The 21,565-nt window shown below is 36.3% G+C and overlaps 1 protein-coding gene across 2 annotated transcripts in view; it reads left to right on the top strand.

Moving 5' to 3' along the window:
- CSTF3 (cleavage stimulation factor subunit 3) overlaps positions 1-21,565 on the top strand; it is a 53,073-nt gene that overhangs the window by 10,234 nt on the left and 21,274 nt on the right. The window lies entirely within an intron of this gene.

Here is a 21,565-nt window from a genome sequence, read left to right as displayed (position 1 = left end):
TTTTTACGTTTTTTCTTATATAACATTTAATAGGAGTTTAAGTTTACACTTTCATAAGCATAAATAAGATAGGCGCATAGTATCTAGGAATAAGGGGATTTTAAATATGCCTTGCCTTTATTTTGTAAAATAGGTACAAAGGAGTGATTAAAATGAATTCTAAAGTATTGGGTCTTTTATGAGTTGATGATTGTTGCATTATGGAATTGCAACAACATTAAAACCGTTTCAATGGTATTGGAGTGCTTTAGCCTTTTATTTACTTGTCGTGTCAATTTATTGCCTCCCGTGTCATTTATTTAGAGGACACTTTATTTATTTATACGTACAGACTTATTTGAATGACTTTCTGTGAATGTTTGGATCTTTTAATTTTTTTGCTTTCTTAGGGAATTGAGTGTTTCTGTGAACAGTATTTTCAGGGAGGGTGTGGGATGGAAGCTGATTTCTGGAATGCAAATGCCGGGAAAATGTATTAGCACAACTCATTAGCTTCTAAAAATCCCAACAAAATTGTACTTGTTTACGTAACTATATAAAACTTCCCACTAAGTGCATTGATCATTTAAACAGTCTTTAATGACATGCCATGAAATGCACTGTGTAATCTGAGTATTTTTATTTATTTTTTTAATTTTCTGTAGCTGATACTTAATACTAATACACATGCTTTTTGTGGGCATCTTCTAGCTGCACATTTTTCTTAAGAGACAGATGTACATGCTAAACTACAGGGGTGGGGACCTGTGTTCTGTAGATGAGAAATGAGATAGCGAAATTTTTTTCCATTTTCTGTAAAAATTGCTAAGCAGCAATCTGAGTGGCAAAACTGCATTGTATAGTTATCATATCTTATTTAACATTAAATTACATATCCAAATGTGTTCTGGCAGTAAATTTTGAAGATTATTAAATAAAATTGGGATCATGGGAATCTAACAAATTTTTATATTGCAGTTTATAGTAAGATGTTATAGTGCAAAATATTGCAACCTAAATTTAATATTACCTAATTAAGTATCGTAGTATTTTCACCATTTTGTTTCCAGTAGTTTGTAGTAGTAGTTGGAATGTTGGTGACAAGACACGTGGGAGATCATGAATGCACTAACACATACAGATCTGTATTTTTCCTTTTGGGACCCTGCAGCCAAATCCATTAGCCTCTTGTACCCTGCAATGTTTGGTACAGGATCTAGTCTTTAGAATCTAATCTAGTTTGATGATTACATTGTTACCTGATTTCTGTGCTTATTTAAAACCTTTATCCTTCCCATGCCTCAAATTTAAGAGTTGAGTAAGACCACCTCAGAAAGCCTGTACTATGTTGTAGATCTTTCAGCAGAAAGTACTACTATCAGTGTAAAGCTTCTTGTCTGAGGCTTCTTGTCTTGAACCACGTTCAGAGATGAGTTGACAGACATTACCTCCCATAATCAATACCTTTTAACTAATTTATAATCTAGTAGTATTTAGAAACATTAACAGTGGCAAAGCTTAAAACAGTCTAGGGTATAATTTTTTACGTGCTTCTTCAAGGAAGGAAGATCAGCTTCTACCCAGCAGGTATGGTAACCAGGTAACACAAGGTAAATTTGACGTAAAGATCACTAGCTCACGTGTGTGTGTCTGCCTATAACTACACTTCAAATATAAGAGAAATGGAATATATGAATCTGTTATTCAAAACAATGGAAAAACATGAACTGTAGAGTTCTGGTAGAGGTTACACTTGAAAAGGGTTATATTTGAAAGAAATGTAAGAGGTTACTTTTTAGAAATTTGTCTTTCATCTTAACAGGCAAATTTTTGAAATTCCAGTTATGACTTAAATTTTCAACTTTTCTTTCCTGGTTCCAGTAACTTCTCTCAAAACTCACATAGTGACCGATTTAACTAAAAAGCAACACACTTAACTCTGTCTTTTTTTAGTATATGTAACCATTTATAGCTATAAGCTGAAATAACTTTTTATTTCCAAATTCCTCGCTAAAAAATATATATTCACACAATTGGGCACTGTTCTCAGTGTTGTTTTAAGCTGCATAGCATATGTACAGTCCCGTCTGAGAGTAAATTCAAAATGAAGTGTTTTCTCAAATGTTCTTTTAACAGCGTGATTGAATATAAATTAAGACTTTAATTTTTGAAGGCTATGTGAGATTGAGGAATTGTTTTGAGGCTTCTTTTATTGGAGCCTTAAGATGTATAAGGAATATAGGGGAGTTATTTTCCAAAAGTTTTTTTCCTTGGAAATCTTAGTAGTCTCCTCCTGCTAGAAAGTTTCTATTGGATAGTTCAGAAGTATAGATCTTTCCAGCCTTGAGTTGGGAAAGTAAACTTGTGGTACATCTTTGTTTAGCATCGCTTTTGATTCACTTTCACTGCCTCAGTATTTAAACCTGAAAATTGCTAAATCTTCAGTCATCTGTAAGCTGCGTTTTTCCTGATGTCAAAACAAGCATATCATTTTCCTCTTTAACGTGATAACGTTTCCTCTTTGCATCACAGAAAGACAGAAAAGGAGAGGCAAGTGGGGGTTGTTTTCTGGCAGGTTGTCTTTCACTAGAGAATTTTGTCCTCTGAACGACATAAATCTGAGCTGAATATTATTACATAGTGGTGGTCTATTATTGGAAGATGAGCTAGGGTGGTGAGGGTTATGATTATGGCCTTACAAAAAAGGAATTAGCCCTTTAACAGCTGTATTCTTTATAAAATTGTTAGAAATATTTAAATTTCCCTTTGCCTAACTTGAGGAATGTGTTCTTTTTAGTCACTTCCAATCTTCAAGTAGAAATCATTGTTTATAATCTGTATGAACAAAAACTGTTTCCCTGAATATGCTAGTTCATTTTGTAATGTAAAACTTTTAAGCGCAGGCCTTACTGCTGTGATTACCTCTTGTTTTTATGACAGTGTTTGTTCAGCTCACCGACTGTTTTCCTTTTTGTGTATGACTTTGTTCCCTAGTGGAATATAGTGTAAAGCAGTGCTCGGCACTTAGTGTATCATCTAACTTACTGCTATTGATATACAGACTGTGCTGAAGTAACTGAATACTTCACGTTTCCATTTTATGTGCCAAGCACCAATTTATATGCTCTGGTCTCTCTATTATGACTGGTCTGGTAGTCAGTAGAACATGGAGATTAACTGGGAAGAGCATGCTTTGACAGTTTGTTAATGGGAACACTACTATTAAAGTTTGAATTGGTCAAAAAATTTTGATTCTCACACTGGTTCTTATTTCTTTTGTCATTCAAAGAAGCAGTTGCAGGACATAGAAATAATAGACTTGGATGAAACAACTCCCAGCTCACAACGTTTTTGGGTCATAGCATTTGAATGCTTAAGACTTGTGAGGATAGTTTCATTTAGTGAATTTGACAGACTATGTGGTCTATTTTTTATACGTATTTTAGCAAGTAAAATAGTTAACTTGCTGTGCTGCATCTACTAAAATTTAGGAAGTGGTACAGTAATGCCACTCTTCTTACTCAGACTCTTGTTTTCTGTAGTTGCTTAAGGCACATTTTTCTCTTGATACCTTTCCTGTAAAAATCTACTTCCAGAAAACTTGAATCAATTCACATATCAGTGCCTCTTTCACAGTTTTAAAAAGGAGCATGTAAGTCTCAGTCCCACATGTGCCATAATGTTAAATTCATAGATCACATGATCTGGATTCTAGCCTGCTCTGCTGATTTGCTGTGTCTTCTTGGGTAAGTTATTTAACCTGTTTTGCCATTATTAAAACAGATACCTACCTACCTCACAGGGTTGTTGTGAGGCTCACTTTAGTGGTTAAAGTGCTTTTGGCATCTGGCTAAAAGGTGCTACAGAAATGTAAAAATAAATTCTGATGTAATACCCTATGATCCCATAGGCCCAGCTGTCTATTACTATTTCCTTTGTCTCTTCGACTGTTTGAACCATCTTTTAGATACAGAAAGACTTGATAATGCTTTTCATGCACTTGAAAGAACTTTTACTTTACCAGTGTTGTAAATATTTCAGTAGTTCTGAAGCAAGCATTTGAAGTTGTCACCTTTTTCTCTGCTAGTTTCCTTTGAGAAATCACCAGGTTGAAAATCCTCTTAAGCACATTTATTAAACTATGTTCATGTATTTGCAAAAATTTCAATGATCTACAGAATTTTTAGTTCCAGTTGCTCTAAGTGGAAACTTTAATCTGTAATTGTCCTGAATGTTTCAGGCCAGTTCACACTACACCTTTTTACCTTTTTCGTTGAGTATATTGCATTATATCCTGGTCACTTTGAACTGTTGTTAGTAGGGGTTGAAAGGTTACCATAATTAAAGATTTAAAAATCATAAGCACAAGACAGTTGTGACAAATACCCCAAGTCTAGAAACAATAAATACAAAGCTAGTAACATGCGTGTAAAGTGTTTGGCTGTTAATATGTATTTTTCATCTTGCGACTTTTGCAAGTAAGACTCCTGTGTTATTGCTTGTTCTAAAGAAATGAAACTAGATATATTTGTTCACATAACTTCTATTTGATATGAACACTTTGAATTTTAGATGTCTCGGTAACAAACCAGATGCTGTATGAGGATTCAGAGGGTGGGACCAAAGCTTAGGGTTGATTGTTTTGCATTTCATCATATGCAATACATCAGTATCTTTAATTCATGTAATTCACGCTGGTGTGGATACTAGTCAGAATGTATCATTTAACGTACTTGTATATGAAAAATGTAAATAAAACCATTTAGAAAAATGATTGTTTTTGTTTAAAATGTTTGTGTTTCTTCAAAGCATTTTCTTCCCCTGTTTTACTTTAATCTGGTTCTGAGTGCAGAAAAAAAATTGTTATACATACCACCAAAATTCTTCTGCTTGGGGAATAATGGGAACTGACTTCTGTCAGGATGAAGTTGGAGTGATCAGAAGTCAAAGTAGAATAGACTTCTTGGTTGAGATTCTATTTAGTGGTACTTTCAACTGAAAATATTGTATATATCACTAGCTGATCTTTGTTACAATTTCTTAATAGAAGGCATACCCATAATCATGCCCACCCTGCTAGTCTACCACATTTCTCATAGTGAACTTCTGCTTTTGAGAAACTGCTGTACAGGTGCTCTGTACAAACATCCATATTGCACATTCTTGACTACCTCAGTCTGAGATTTTTAATCTTTTTTACAACTGTATTATTTATGATCTTTTCTTATTCATGTGTGGACTTGTTCCATTCCTGTTAATAAATGTTGTTCTGTCTGTGTGATTATTGTAGACTTGCACTAGAAAGTGAATGCAACTTCTTTCCTGTCTTTTCTACTCAATATGTAAATACAGGCATGTACATCTTGCATAGTTGCCGTGGTCCTACAAGTTGTATAATATCAGAAAGTTATCCACATAAATTGACATTTGTAGTTTCAGAAGATGCACGGTACAACACTAGTGGGTTTCTTTATAATTCTATTGTCTGTATTTGATCATTAAAAATATCATGGGAAAGTGTTAGGAATTTTAATTTTTGAAGTGGAAGTGATACCTAATGAAGAGATTACTATGAACCCTCTTCTATAGTGTGTTGCTATTTTCACATGAATAAACATGAACTACTTCCTGTTCTGTTGTATTCTTTCCGTGTGGAGTGACAGAAACATCCCTATTAGAAGTGTTAGTTATATACAACTCTTGTTCACGACACTTTTGAAGTCTCACTTTCAAATGTAATGAGGACAGTGAAAACTTTTCTCATTGTGTGCTTGCTTTTGTTGAAGTCATTTGCTGATCCTTCTGTTGATGTTTTGAGGGGGGGAATATGTGTGTTAGGTCAGGCACAAACTTGAGCTTCTTTCTCATGTCTGAACCTGAAAGAACCAGAAGTAAAAATACAGAGCTTTCTTGTGTACCCTATATTAGCTACAGATTGGTTATCTTCATCTGCATGGGTGAGGGAACTATAATCCTAATTTCTCATTCATTTCTGCATCTCTTCCAGCTTCCAGTTGTCAGCTGGTTGAGTGACCTGATGCTCTTTATTCAGATTTTGAGAAGCCTGGTGGCTGAGAGAACACTTTCCGTTAAGCCTTATCTACTAGTGCTAAAATAATGCTTGACTATTTGCTGCAGAATCTCTTTGCAGACTATGAAAAGGCTTTGAGTCACTGCTGTGATGAAATACAGTGGCTTCTCTTAGCTAGAAACTCTCTGAAGGCAAGCGATTCATTCTGGCACTCCTGTGTCCTGTTAGTACAAATGTTCTTTGTTTAAGAGTGTGCATTGTTTTTTTTCCCTTGTTAGGGTATGCTTTTTCTCACTGATGGCTTCAATGTGACAGGTGCTCTACATCCAGTAACAATTTTGGACTTCTGCAATGAAGTGTTGTGTAACCCAATACCGTAAGCTTTGGCATTTTTCCTTCCTTACATAAAACAGTTCAAAAGTGAGAAGAAATGATATGCATTGGTGCATAACGGTACCATTGCACAGGCAGCATTCACATTTTTTTGTGGCACATTGTATATATGCAGTTAACTACACATGAGAAGATCTTATGGTGATTTGAATCTGATCCCTATTGGGGTTTAACTAGTTTGGTAGTGACAAATGTTCGTAGCGTAGAAGCATGGGAGCATTTCCGGAGTTCATTGGAACTGTGGCATCAGAAATGTTTCATTTTAAGGATAGGCATTATAAGTAGAAAGATACTCTTTTTAAATTTAGTTTGTGGACAATTTTCAGTAATACTGCTATAGAGCAGAGTCCTATTGCATTTTGAGACAAGACTGTTTAATAGAACTCACTTCAAACCTGAAGTGTAAACATTTCGTCTGGGTCTGTTCCCTTAGAAGCAGATTGTGCTAAGCCATGTGGCAGGGTCCCTGTACTCATCGTACTTTTCGCAAGTTCCAGTGAGAGCACACATTGCTGATCTGTTAGTAGATCCCGTAACCAAAGGTCGTGTAAACTGACTGCTGCGCTAAAGGCTTTCAGAGCTTTAACATCTTCGACTTTTTCCAAAAGGAGGAGAGCTAGAATTGTTGGTATGCTGAGGAAGCTTGATAATTTTACTCATACTTTCATGCTCGCTCTGTGTTTCAGCAAAACAGTTAGGGAGCTTATGCATATATCTAAATTATAGGCTTTATCATTATTAATTCAAGCTGTTCCTGTGAATTAACTAAATTGAAAAGTTTAGTAGTGTGATGGAGGGTCAGCAGTCTTACCTCATTTGATTCCTGTAATATGACTATATAAAACTTAGACTTTCTAATGAGGGCAGCTTATTCTCTCCAGTTCCCCATGGCTTGCATTAGCGCATGAAGTGGAGAATAAGAAATAACCAGTGTGTGAAACTAGAAAGAGAAATGACTGTACACTCTTTGAAGTGTTAACCCATGACCATAGCAGAACAAACTCTTAGTATAAACAGGCTGATACTTCCGTATTGGTTTATGTGAGAATGAATATCAAATACATTTTAAAAAATGCTTTGCAAGTCATGCATTTGGACTAGAAAGATAACTTGCAAAATGATGCCTCGTTGGTTGATTTAGTATTTTCTATGTCCAGACTGCAGCAAAGCCATCAACTTCCTTCAGATATCATTCCTCCTGGAAGTACAGGTTTTCAAACACCATTCTTACTGTTTAAACAAAGTAAAAATAAACTCTCTACTCAGAGATTAAAATGGGTTAGATTTATGAAAATGAGGTGGCAGGTGTGAAGTTATGTATGTGCTGTCCTGCAGATAAAACAGACGTGGTGAAGTTAGCATGTGAGCTAACTTCATTGTGCTCAGTGGAACTACATTTATACATGAAACTAAGTACGTTTAAAATTTTCATAGTGTGACCAAATAGGAAAAAGGGCAACTCAGTTGCACCTGGGTCTTGTTTTGTTTTCCTTAGGAAAGGGGAAGATGCCTTGTCAAAGAAAAAAAGTTGCAAGGGTCTCCCCCCCAATCTTCTGTTTATTTCTCCTGCTTGGAGAAATAAAATGTGTAACACTGTTGGCTATAGTTGGTGGCATTTTATAGTGTATGTATGGGTGCGGGTACAACTTCCTGTTAAGTTCTCTCTTAATTTAGGAGCTGTTCTAGCGTATTTTCAAAATAGTTTCAAATTGGAATTTGAACTATGAAGTGACTTGTCCTATTTTAATACTGATACCATTCATCTCAAATCTGCTTTCAGGCTATATGAAGGGGAGGAAATGAATGTTGAATTTGACTGCTGTCAAATTCCACATCCCTGCAGCTTCCATTAGGGGCATGTTCCCCAATATATACACACATGTATGTATTACATAACCAAGTGATGGATCAGAAGTGTTAAAAAAAAAAAAAAAGCGTACTTACTATTTCCAAAGTTAGGAAGGAAGGTAAAGCAACAATCAAATGCACCATTTAAAATCACTGATAGGATTTTGATTAATTTAGGTTTTATGGTTAAGTGAAAACATGCTTATAGGTTTCATGGCTGTGGATTCCTCAGGAATCTCAAATTATGTATGTATATACATGTTCATTGATGTGTATATACATGTTTATGTAATAAGGTCACACAGTATAATTAATGTTCTTTTAAAATCATACTAAATAGAAATCTGAGTGTATGAGCATATCAGTGCAAATTGTCTACAGATAACTTAGATTACTTAAAAGTTCATAGGTACTCATAACTTACAAAATAATTTGTGCATAATCTTGAAGTGGAATGTATTTAGAATAACAATGAATGGAAATTTTTTTTAATTATATACAGCTTCAGTCTGAGTGCAAAGACACGACAATGCAGTATGTAAAGGAGTGGGAAAAACAGCTAGATTTCCTGCTTTACTTTTGTTGTCTTGAACCCAGTATTGGCCTGCCTTTTCTCCATTCCTCCCTATCCATGAGAAGATTATTTTTGTATGTTTTCATGGGCAGAATTAGAAGTGTATTTGCTGTAAGAATTGTGGACTGTTGGGTGTTGCTGTGGGCCACATCTTTTAATGTGCCCTTGCAATTCATCTTTCAGATGACAAGGAGGTCCCAGGAGTCCTTATCAAGAAGCTGTCTTTGGACAGTTCAGACATGTTCTTTGAATTTAAGTATCATAATTCTACTTACCATTTTTGATGGGGCAGAAAGCGGGGAGGGGGGAGATTCCCTAGTAATGAAATAATTGTAACTTTTTCCACCTTTCTGTAACTTTCCTGATTTTGTTTAAAAAAAAAAAAATCCAAAACTAATCCCATGACAAACCTTTTTACATCCTAATTATTGCAGAAGAAATCTGGTGCTCTTAACATAAGAGATTAACAATCTCTTATGCAACTGCATAGCTGCTGGTGAGATGTAATGATAATGCATTTGTAAAGCACTCAAACACATTTAGCAGCCTATGATACGCAGTATGTTGTAGGAACAGTTCTGAATGAGTTTCATTTAAACTTTCCCTGAAACTTGGTTTAGTTAATCTCTATAGTTTACTCTTTTGTATTGTATCACAGATACTTAGAAGGTAAGATTGTAGTTACATCGTATTATGCAGGAGCTTGAGGAGTTAAGAAGCCCTCTCATTGATGTTACTATTGTGGAGAATAGAATGATGGTAATTTAATACATGTAGGCTTTCATCTACTTAAAGGTGTTATGCACTTTTACTAACATGCAATTAATATAAGTTGAAGATGAGCGTCAGTGAATAAGTTTTGTAACATGTCTTGCTGATGGAAGTTTAGCTTGCAGCTTTCCTTCCCTCCGCTATGTCAATTGACCCCTCTCCCCAGATTTTCCATAGACGTTGCAGTAATTAATAGTTTTAGTACAAGCAGTATGCTTTGAAAGTCTACCTTCGTAACCTGATAGTGCTGACAAGTTCATACACGAAGAAACATTTCCTTCATACTAAATTAGAATGGCAAGCCTTACACCGAGAGCCTTAGTCTAGCCATTTTGATTTCAGTAGGGGAATTTCATCATTCTAGTACTTGACTGACTGTGGCTTTGGGAATTGTAAATTCTGTTTAATTGTAAAATTGTGCTAGAAATGCTTACTCCATGGTGATGATGACTGATCATTATATAAAAAGTAACTGAAAGAAAGTACAGTTCATTTGTAATGAAGAATGTAAAGTTTCAAGTGGAGTGGTCTTAAATAGACTGGGATAAATGTTTAAAAGTATAAATAGGTGCCCCTGACAACCCTACTAGCTACTTAAGGTTTTCTTTGTAAAAATGCACTCTAAAATAGTCCCCAATGCATGACTTTTTGGTTCCAAGTTGCCTGAAAAAATGCTGTGCATGCAAGCTAAGATGTTTAATACAGAGCAGTGTCCCCATCCCTGCTCCACCCCCAAAAAAAGGAATTGCTGGCCTGGTAAGTATATGTTACTTGCCCATTATTGTTGCCCACTAGCTAGCATTCCTCAGAGAAATGTTATCAATATAGTTACGTCAACTGAAATTCTGCACAGGAGTACTTGAGCAGGATGGGCAGTATAATTAGTTGTTTAAAACCTCAGAATACTCCATGGTGTTTGCCCTTGATAGAATCTCAGTGCTGATAAGCCCGAGCAGGAAACTGTATGATTTATTGTTAAAGGATAAAACTTTAATCTCTCCAATGTAAGATGCGACTAAACATAAGTCAGGCTTTGCTCTTTTTTTTTTTGTAAATTCAATTTAAGACTGATAATTAAAAATTATATCCCACATGCTTTTTTGTGGGTGTTATAGATGGGTATTAAAAGGGAAGTACTATGGAACTTTAAAATTAGCTGACAGACTTTAATTCAGCAGAAATATTTTTCTGGCTCTAAGCAAATGGAGGTAAGTGTCTCTTCATAATGCCACAAAGTTTCTGCTGTTCTTGCTACTAGTCTTAGCTGTTAAAAAAAATTACTGTTGCATAAGAAATCTCACCTATTTACAAAAAAAAAAAGGCACAAAGTTAGATATTACATGTTTATTTGTGATTTTACTGATGTTCCTTAAATTCAGTTTTACCTCCAGAAGAGTTTTGTGAATAAGGTCAATCTGTGGGGTTTTGTAATTTACTAATGAGAAAAATATAGGTGTTTCTAAATAATTAAGTTTGATAATTCTTGTTAATCTTTGGTCTGAAAGACACTGCACTGATGAGGTGTTATCATTAGCCTGCACGACAGACTTACAGTGGTCTGTCATTTTTGCAAAAGCTTCATAGTCAAACATTTTTCATTGCTCATAGAGTGTACTTTTGTGCCTCCAACGCATAGAAATCTTGACCAACTGTTAAGCTGCACTAACTACTTTGACTCGGTAGCATTATCTGTGTTTTACCTTTCTCCCATGCTGCCAGAGTTGCTAAAAACTGTCTAGACTATGATGTTTTTCACCTGTGTGAGCAGAGTTTTCTGCTGCAATCTGTATTTGAGGTCAGCTCTCTGCTCAGGCGCTGGCTGATGCAGTGAATCACGGAGGTTTTGTAGTGATGCTTCACTGTGTTTCTAAATCTTCAGACTGGATTTTTTTAAGCGTGCTGCGTCACTGTGATGACGTACACCGAAAACAAGTCAAGCACCGTCGTCTTCCAAACTACGCTAAAGTTTGAGTGCGGGGAAATTCACACCTTTTCTTGAGAACCTTGTCTGCCTTGCTGTGAGCTGCATCTTCTCAATTTAGGTAGTTTACGTTATGTTTTAGTAACAGTTCTCTGTTTTATACTTAACCAAATGTTTTCTGCCAGTGATAAAGATTATCAGCTAAGCTACTGTGTTAGTTACATGTTGCTTTTACAGATGATGGTGGTTTGGTATCGTGTGCTTGGTGTCTTTACATCAGACCAAGTGCTGCTCTTGGCATCCTACCTTAAAGCAGCCAAATATAGCAGAAAAGAACTGTCTTAGTGTTTCTGAGATCCCTTGTGTGCCTCTGCAAATTAGATGTAAGAAAGCAGCTGAGAGCCTACATACCACTTTCTAATGCAATGCTTGAAACTGGCAGGCGTTCTGCAACATTCTTTAATGCAAGTGCTATCTGAAAGTATTCTGTATTTTTCTGTCCAGTCTTTGTCTACATCACAGTGCATCTATCCTGGCAGTTAAAGTCCTCCTGGTCCGAATCAAATAATTACCTGCTGTCCGTCTACTGAAGAGGCTCTTTTTCACAGAAAGTTTTAGAACACTTTACTCTGGGTTTCTGAATCATCACTTATAGCAGAAAAGTCACAAAATGCTCAGTTTGAGGGGTAAGGGGAAGAAGTATCAAACTGACTGGATCTCTGCTGTCTCAAACAGCAGGTTCCTAGAATATGTCTAATTCTACATGAACACCACTTGTTAGTGTCAGGGTGTAGAAGCAAACACATTTTTCACTGTGAAAAGCAACAAAGAAATGAGATGATTAGTATCAAACAGGGCTTTACTGAAAAGAAACTAATTATTCAGAGTGCTCTCTAGCAAGGGGGACGGAACTACCAGCTGTATTTATTTGTTCTGTACAGGTGTATGTAAAAGTAGCGCTTCCGTTTCTCATCAGTAAGCAGGGTTTTCTTTCTAGCTTATGGGTCAAGGCTAACCTTTCTTTAGCAAGTCTAGGGTTTACCTGTGCCCATGTCCTTTCATTACTCCAAAATCAGAGTCTTTAGCTTAAATACTTGACCCTAACTTCTGGTATTTCTTCTCTATATACCGAGATGGGGAGAGGTGGGAGGAAACTGGGATGTCAGTTGTATTCTATCTCTCTTGCTAGGCTACATGGGCTGTGAGTTTCTGTACTGCTTTTAGGATGGGCTTTCGCATTTCACCTTTCTCATAAGACGTGAAATAAACTGTAAATGCACCTGCCTAGCTGCCTGTGAAATGAATGTTTGCACATGACATTTTTGTTATATTGAAATCTGAAATCTGAAGTCAGAGCAGCTCTTCTCTCTGCTAATCCGACACCGATGAATTTCAAATAGGAACAACATAATGAATTGTCTTTACAAGTGTTTTGTCTTGCAAAAAGTACAGCTGACTTAAATGGGTTTTAATCTTATAATTCTAATCGCATGGAGTGTATAAAAATAAAAAAAAAAACCACAAACCAACCTCACGTAAGGTGTAAGTTATTTTGAGTTGACCTGTAAAATTAGAGACCTCAGTGTAGAGCTAACCCCTCTCTGCTTTCGGTAGAAATGTCACCTACATAGCTTTTGTTTCTAAAGCATGGGAATGTGTAATATGTATTTTTATTTTCCAACTTCAGTGCTTCTCTATGTAGCCAATTATTCAAGTGTAAGGTAGCTTAATAAGTTATCTAAGCACTAATATCAGCTCATATAAATTTAAAAGTAGCCATACATATATTTTTGTCTTTATCCTGTTTTACGAATAGTGGGACTATTCCCATAGATGGAAGCCCAGCAGGCTTAGCTTTAACCTTTGACGGCATCAAGCTGAAGTTTAAAAGGGAATGAGAAGGGGAAGCCACTTTAAAAACTGTACTTGCACAGTGTTTAAGTAGGGAAAGCAGTATAGCATTTAAATATTCTAGAAACCTGTTTTTTAATGTATGAAGCAGTCTGATTAGCTGGGATAGTAATTACACTCAAATTCAAGTATTCTGGAAACCGAAGTCCCAGAATAGTTGTGCTGAGTCTATCCACTTAAATGTTTTTGGATCAAGTCTTTAACCGAAAAGATTTGAATTGTTCGTGTGGTTTTGGATTAGGCTGTTTGTGATCAGTCCAGACTTGGTAACTAGATATTGAGAAGACCCTGCAGTAAAACTTGGATGTTGAGGGAAACTATTAATTCTTACCACTGAATGCTACTTTTATAGTGAATTTTGTTTCCTCTTCATTGCCAAAAGACAGAAATCTGGACATTTAATTCTGTAATCAGCTTTTAAAATACACTCTTTCCACTTTTAACATTATAGATGAGACTTTTCAGTAACTATGATTAAGAATATGCATTCTCAGAAAGGAAACAGTGGAGAATTTCCTTGATTTCTGACAGACATATGAAGGATTTCTGATTAGGGCAGCTGCCTGTGTTAGAAAAATACGCTATTTCCCTGAACTTCAGCTGGAATATCTCATTGCTGTAGAATAAAAACAGCTCAGTCATGAGGTTAATCTTACATTTCTGAGGCAGATTATTTTCCCAGTTTAGTAAATGACTGACAAAAATATTTCTTCATCATTTTGTGGGAAATCCATGGCAAAGCCAGGACCCACATCCCTTCCTTATAAGATTATTTTTGTAGCATTGTGGTTCAAGTGCACTTCATTTGGGTTTAGTAAGGTTTATTTTGTAATGCAGTATACATCCTGTCAACCGCAAATTGATGCAGCGATGCAGTTGCAGAGACTTACTTGTTGCCTGAGCATTATTCTCCACTATTAACTTTTAGATTTCTGATTCTTGTTTTCCTGCGATGAGACAACTAACTCTTCTGTGGTCGAACATTAGAGCCCCTAGGCACCTTTGGAGACTTAGGACCAATCTGATGGTTTTGAGAACCATTCTTTGGGCCATTTTTGCAACAAATTATTGGAAAATTACTCTTTACATTTCAGCCGTGGAGACAAAACATTAAGAACAATTTGTCCTCTGCTGATAGGCCAAGCTAGTCTTGTGCTAATATTGTAACCGTAAGAAGATTATGCTGTATGATACAATTACATCTTCTAGTACCATTTTTTACTCTGAGCAACTTGTGTAACCTTTTCCTTAGGAGAATTGCTTGTTTGGCTGTCTTTAATTTGGGGAGAGCCTTTATTAGACCAGTTCCATGCTAGAAAATGGGAGGTATTAATGCATGGTCTCTGCATGCATTTGACCACTCAAAAGGGCAGCAGTTCTTTCTGGTCCTAAGACGTCTTCATTTGGACTATTAGCCCTTTGTGCTAAGTCAGTGTGGAGACTGTTTAAGGGACCTTTGCTGCCTTCTAGATGTGTTGCTTCTTTTTTTAAATAGATATTCAAGGATCCCTTTAAAAAGTAAGATCTCTCTGAAATTCTAGCTTGTTCAGGTGTATTACTAACATATAATCTTGGTGAATTAATGGAGAATTTTTAAAACCTTCCATACAAAAATTATTATTTGATAACTTTATTCTACAAAAATAAATTTTCTGAAATATCATAATTCACAGTGTGAAACAATTATGGTTATTAAACTTATCCTTTTCTGCACTTTTATGCAAGCATATTTGAAAAGAATATATCAAAACTGTAGGCACGCAGTGAGTGTAGTGAGAAATCGTCAAGCTATAAACCTAATGGGGAACTTAATGCCCCCTAAAATGTCCCATTTTCCCCAGCTGTATCATCAAATTACATAGTAAATCACACTTTCTTACAAATTTTGCTTTCTTATTTTCTCAGATATTTTAAGGATACCAAAATCAAAGGAGGAATGATTTTTTTTAATGAGCTGTATGTTGCTGTAATGAACACTGATTTCAAAGTGAAAAGCAACTAGACAATTTTAAATTAAGGGTCTTAAGTTAGATCTTAAGTTAGAGCATTGTAAGGTGAGAGATCTGTGTAATGAAACAATTTGCTTTTTTTTTTTCCTAGGTAGTGGTGCCTCACGTACCCCTTATGATATGTAATCTGTTGCAGCAATCTGATCCCTGCCTTGTTTTTAAGGTCTTAGTATTGCAAGGAGTTTTTAGCTTGGGTTATGGGGTTAGTGCCTTGCTAGTGGTGATGGCAGACTGCAACATATCTGTGCTTCTCAGTTTGGCAACCTTGTGCAAGATACTGGTGCCTATTATCTTACTAAATTAGCTGAAAAAAGCATTAGAGGAGTGCATATGTCCAATTCCATTGCCCCTACTGAGGGACTGTTTGATGATATGCGGTTGAGGTAGACAACCGGTGTAATTTATCTGAGTTTACAAATAAGGGATCTCTAGCCCAATGGGATGGGCCAAATACCTTGCTTTTAGGCTTCCCTCAATTTAACTTTTTTAACTTTAATGATCTGGCCAATAGATAAGACAGCAAGTCTTTAATTTATCTCATTGCATTTTGTCATGTTAACAGATTATCTTGCAATCCATAGGCGCTATATGTGCTTTTGAGTCCTATAAATTTGTTCCTCTGAGACTTAAACCAATATAAAATTAATTCTAGGCAAAAAAGCACTACTTTGTGAAATGGCATACTTCCTAATAACTGCAAAGGATATCGGTAGATCTGTTAATGTTAGCCATTTGAAAACATGTTTTAAAACTTCCCACTGCTTCTGTAAAATACAAAAGACATTGAGAAACAGGAACAAGAAGCCTAAGTGAACTAAAGTACATAGGAAGAACCAAAATGCGTAAGTCAGGAAGGAAGCAAGGTAGTTTGCAGGAGTGTGAAGGTGGGATGTTGTTTTCTGCTGTGGCTTAAAGTGAGTGTGAAATTGAAGAGGAAATTACAAGCCACGGGGCACGTTGAAAATTGACTTTTTATTAAAATGAGAATTGCAGACCAATTAGGAATCTTAAGTATGAAGTTGAATCTGGCTAGAAAGAAGTGGAAAATAGAAGGGTGCTTAGCATGGGTAAATCGCTTCATACGGTTAATATTACATTAAATTTGATAATGGGCAAATTGCCTGAATAAAAAAGGTAATGATTTGCCTGATTTGGAGAAGATATTAAAGAATGGGTACCATAGACCAAGATGTGATGTACAATAAAATGCAGACCAAAGGAGCAAAGAACACTGGATTGTCTCCCATTATTTGGAAAAATGATTGGAGTAGGTAGCTCGTACTTCCCAATTAGAAGCATAAAGCTAGACACTGTTACAGAAAATATGCTTGTGCATGGCAAGACCTAAACACCTAAGACAAGTTCTTGTTTTCTTGAATAGTGCTGAGCAGGGAGTGTGAAAGGCACCTTCCTGATGTTCGGTAGGAGGACTTGGTGCTTTTAGGCAGGTGTGTGTGTGGGTAGGTTGCTGGAGTTTTACAGGCACATTTTAGAATGTGGAGAGTGAAGTGGATGGTGCAGTTCAGTCAGGTGAAATCAGTGGGTAAGGAACGGTATCTCAGAATGACCGTGTGAAACTGTTAGATGGAAAAAGTGAGCAAAAGGTAATATGGGAGCAAAATTGACTAAACAGGAAGGAAGGGATCAAAATTTCTATAAAATTTTTTTTTAAAGTAACTAGTGATAATGTAGTCCTGTCTTTCTCTAACCAGGAAATACTTGTTGCCATCTACTAAACATGGTATGACCACAAACAGAAGGTGCTTCTTAAAGAGGTTTTGTGGTCTATTGATTTTTAAATTAGCACCTAAGAACTGCTTACGCTACCTAAAGAGCAGATATATGAAAAGTGATTTGTGGGGGAAAGCGTAACTGTTGATTATATACCTAATATCAGATTCTGTTGGGGACAGTTTTCTTAAAACATTCATAGAAGAAACTTAATCATTTTTCACAGAAGAGTTTGAGGAAATAGAACAAGGAAGAAAAGCTGGCAGTGCTGCTGCTTTATATGAGCTATATATATGTGAGCTTTACCCAATACAGCAAAGAACAGTCAGTTCAGTAGACTGAGGCAGTACTTGAGGTAAACAAAACTTAGAGATGTAGCAGCTCTCTTCATCACCCCCAATTTCTAGGCAATTTTTAAATGTCAGATCCATAGGGCAGAGAAGTAACAGATAACTGAAGTTGTCTTTTCTTTTTTTTTTTTGAAGAGCATGGAGTGTGCTTTTCATCATGACTTGAAAAGGGCTGTTTCTGCAGCTTTACTTGAATTATACTAATCCACAAGAGATTTGCAATAATGGGACTCAGTTTGTCAGGAAGGAAAATAGCAGTGCAAGTAAAAACATAAGGTGGATTTGGTGTTTAAACATAACTGCAAATCTGAAATGTTTTTTCTGAAGGTGTGTTCTGGAAAGGAAGTAAAACGCACAAACAAGCAAAATGAGAAGAGATAGCAGTAGAACACAATAGATGGGATGGAAGAGGAAATACACTTGAGAAATCACTTCTTCATTTTTATAATCCAGATTGAAAACAAAGGGAAGAAAAAAGAGAAGTATATGTGACGTCAGAAATAAATGAGATAGTGAGTGAATCAGTGATTGCAATTCAGTACTATTCTCCAACTAGAAAAATAATTTAATGGTTTTTTCACCACACAACTTTTTTTTTAAGGCTGCCTGTAAATAAATATTTCTCTGTACAGCCTCTGGCTAGTCCCTTGATAGTGGTGCCTGAAAGTTATGCTTGCTTTTCAAAGTATTAACGTGAATAAAGTGCCTCACTGCAGGACCAGGAGGCCAACATTTTTTGTAAGGGAGTAGAGGCAGATGCTAGTCCTAAAGATTTGTCTATATGTGGAAATTAAATCAAATTGCACTAAGGTGTAAACTAAAGCACAATAGCTATTTTTTAGTAATGCTGAGGTCTCTTATTTCTTAATGAAGTCCTTCTTTACACTAGAGTAGATATTTAAGAATTAGATGGGGTAGATAGTTCTTTAATATTCCAAACTATATTATTAGTAGCAAAGTTAAGTTTCTTTACTGCAATGCATTAATCTTTCTTCACTTCTTACAGTCTGTTTACTGTAAGTTTGTTCAGCAAAGTTGTCCTGATTCTCAATCCTTGCATTACTGCACTTCTGGAACGCAGACAGTTTGCTGATACCCAAGGATTATTATATTCATGTATTCTTCTGGATTAATTTCTTTCCTGATGCATCTGAAAATTAAAGGTATTGGGTTTTTTAGTCTAACAGATGAAACAAAAAGACATCTTCCATGTGCAGATTTTTTTTAATTAGTAATTACTTGGTTTTGTAGGTTTTTTAATTAAGAGTGATTTAACTCTGCTTCAGCTGGGGCATATGTTACTTTGTCTTCAGAGTAGTATTTCACAATTTCTTCTTTTGCACTCTTTTCTGAAAAGACTTCTGCTCTGAGCTGCTTCCTCACCGCCCTCGGGCAGGCACAGCTGGGTTCCTCCCTTTCCCGAACTTCCAGATAAATCTAGTTTTATGCTCACAGTTTTGGAAATAGCCTTTTCAAGTCTTCAGTCGTGCCTATTTTTTTTTTTTAAATTAGTCAGATGGTGGAGATGTTCACGTAGAGAGATCTCTAGGCTGCTGCCTCTGCGAGGAGAAAGGTTGGTAGTGTGTTAACCTGATGTGCTTTGGTTAATTGTTCCTGAAGGCTATTAAAGGCTTGGGGTCATGAGGCTGTAATGACAATTTTTGAGAAGTTAGCGAGTGAGGAGCAACCTTGCATATTGCTGGCTGTTCATGCAGCAGCTCTCTCTAGCTCTGCCACTGTCCTGTCCCAATCTCCCACTGCAACTTAGCTCCTTACGAAAAACGCTGCCCTTCATTTACTAGTGATCACTTTTCCTGTAGACGTGGCTGCCTTTTACTGGTTTTTTTTGTCTTTAGTCTAACAGAAAATGGTGATGTGGCCCAGAATTTTGCTATAGAAAGTTAACATTTTCACTAGCTCCTCAGTAAGCGCCTGTTCTTGTATTTATGTATGCAAGATATTAACTGGTAGTTGGATTTGCGGAATTACAGGTCCTGTTCATTAGCTTAAACAATATTCTTAGTTACTGACAAGTTTGTTTATTCTTAAATACTGTGAGCAAATTCAAAGTATATCTAAATATAAATACATGATTGTGGGCATGAGACACCACTATTTTGTTAATCAAAAAACAACTGTGAAACCTAAAAGATAGTTGTGATCAGGAAGCATGGTTGATCAAACACTGGAACAGGCTTCCTAGAGAAGTGGTCGATGCCCCAAGCCTGTCAGTGTTTGAGTCATTTGGACAGTGCCTTTAACAACACGCTTTAGCTTTTGGTCAGCCCTGAATTGGTCAGGCAGTTGGACTAGATGATCGTTGTAGGTCCTTTCCAGCTGAAATATTCTGTTCTTAGGTTTCCTCAGAAGCAGACTGCAAAATGGTGCTTTTTTTTGCTCTACGTTACAGCCGTTTATATGGCAGCTGTGACTGCTTTTCAAGTGATGATATATCTAGTGGAAACAACATAACTTTTAAATTTTGATGTAATGCCATGGTTCTGGAAGCTCTAGAAATAATACATGTAATAGTAGTTGGAGGCATTTCATTTAGAGTAATTTTAAGGAACTTTTTCAGATCCCATTTTATGGCAGACTTTGAGACACATAATGATGTGAATGTGAAAAATTATACCATACTGAATGAAAATACTTAAATCTCATCTTATTACATTTTGAGAAAATGAATTTTCCCATACTCGGTGTACTGTATCTCTTCCTTGCAGTCTTTACTGATGGCAAGATAAAGGCTGTATTTGCACAAGGAATATTAAAACTCCGAATGAAGGCTGCAAAAATACCAAATCATTCAATCCTTATCTGGTACAAATTGTAGTAAAATTATATATTACAGAAATATAATAATCTGCAATTATTGCTAACGTTTTTAAATAAGGGATTTCATTGGTTAAGCCTTGGAATATCTTGCACAAATGAAATATGTGCTTTGTTCAGCATACATAAGTCTTACGTCCAGTTATCTAAGCAGTTATAATCCAGCCTCCTTGGGTTAATGACCACATGCAAGTGCAATGTTAGTCCTGCATTTCACCTGCATTTTGTGTACTTGAACAGAGCTTGGTTTGCTATTTGCAAAGGTAGTTGCTGTTATTTGACCTGTAGGAAAGTGCTCACACAGTTAGTCACTGACTGGAAGCCTCAGCAAATAGCAAAAGGCTGAATGTGCTAAAGATACAAGAGTGAATTAGCATGTTACACTCTCTCCATCCTTTTAAAGATTACATTTCTTTGGGGCAGTCTGAAACGTTTGAACTGTTATGGTCCAAGCAGTATTTGTTCTGCAAATAAAGTGCAACCATCTCTCCAGCCAGCCCTAGCCTATATTTTGGAAACAGGTAGAGAAATGTGAATGTATTTTATTACACCTACAGTTCTGTACTAGTAGAGACCCAAATTACATCCCACTGGGCTTGACAGTGGGTAACTGATAATTTACCTTAACAATCAAGATATAAAAAAAAGGGGGGGGGCAAATGGTCAACACATGGATTCAGTGATGATAAGTTTTGTGTAGTCTGATTTTTATTTTTGAAATGTTAACTTTTTAATTATCTAATACCTAGTCACCTAACTGTGAGTGAATATAGGTCTTTCACAGTGAGCTCCCTTCAGTTAATAAACAAAAGCAATACTTCCAAATACATACATGTAGGCTCTGGTTGTAATTTTGTACTCTGAAACATATGTTGTGTATGTGTTTTTAAAAAAACATTAAAGATATTGCATACATGGTAATACTTATAACAAAACCACATTTTAGGAAATAGTAGTTCTAGAAATACCAGCCACTATGAACTAAATCCTCGGAAAGTTAACACCGGCGCTGCTGTGGCGTTTTCTCCTCTCCCAGCCTGTCCCTCATCAGCTGGTGCAGTCTGCCAGTGTGTTTCTCTTCAGGTCTCTCTTCCAAAAAAAGTTCCAAAAAATGTTGGAGAGCAGTGCAGGGGTGGTGGGGAGAGAAGAGGGCAAGAGGGTCTACCTCACCAGGGAGAGAGCTGGAGGCAGTGGATAAGGGAACATTAGATT

The sequence above is a fragment of the Gymnogyps californianus genome, chromosome 5, assembly GCF_018139145.2.
Source record: "Gymnogyps californianus isolate 813 chromosome 5, ASM1813914v2, whole genome shotgun sequence".
NCBI classification, from domain to species: Eukaryota; Metazoa; Chordata; class Aves; order Accipitriformes; family Cathartidae; genus Gymnogyps; species Gymnogyps californianus.
This window is presented reverse-complemented; position numbering and strand designations above follow the sequence as displayed.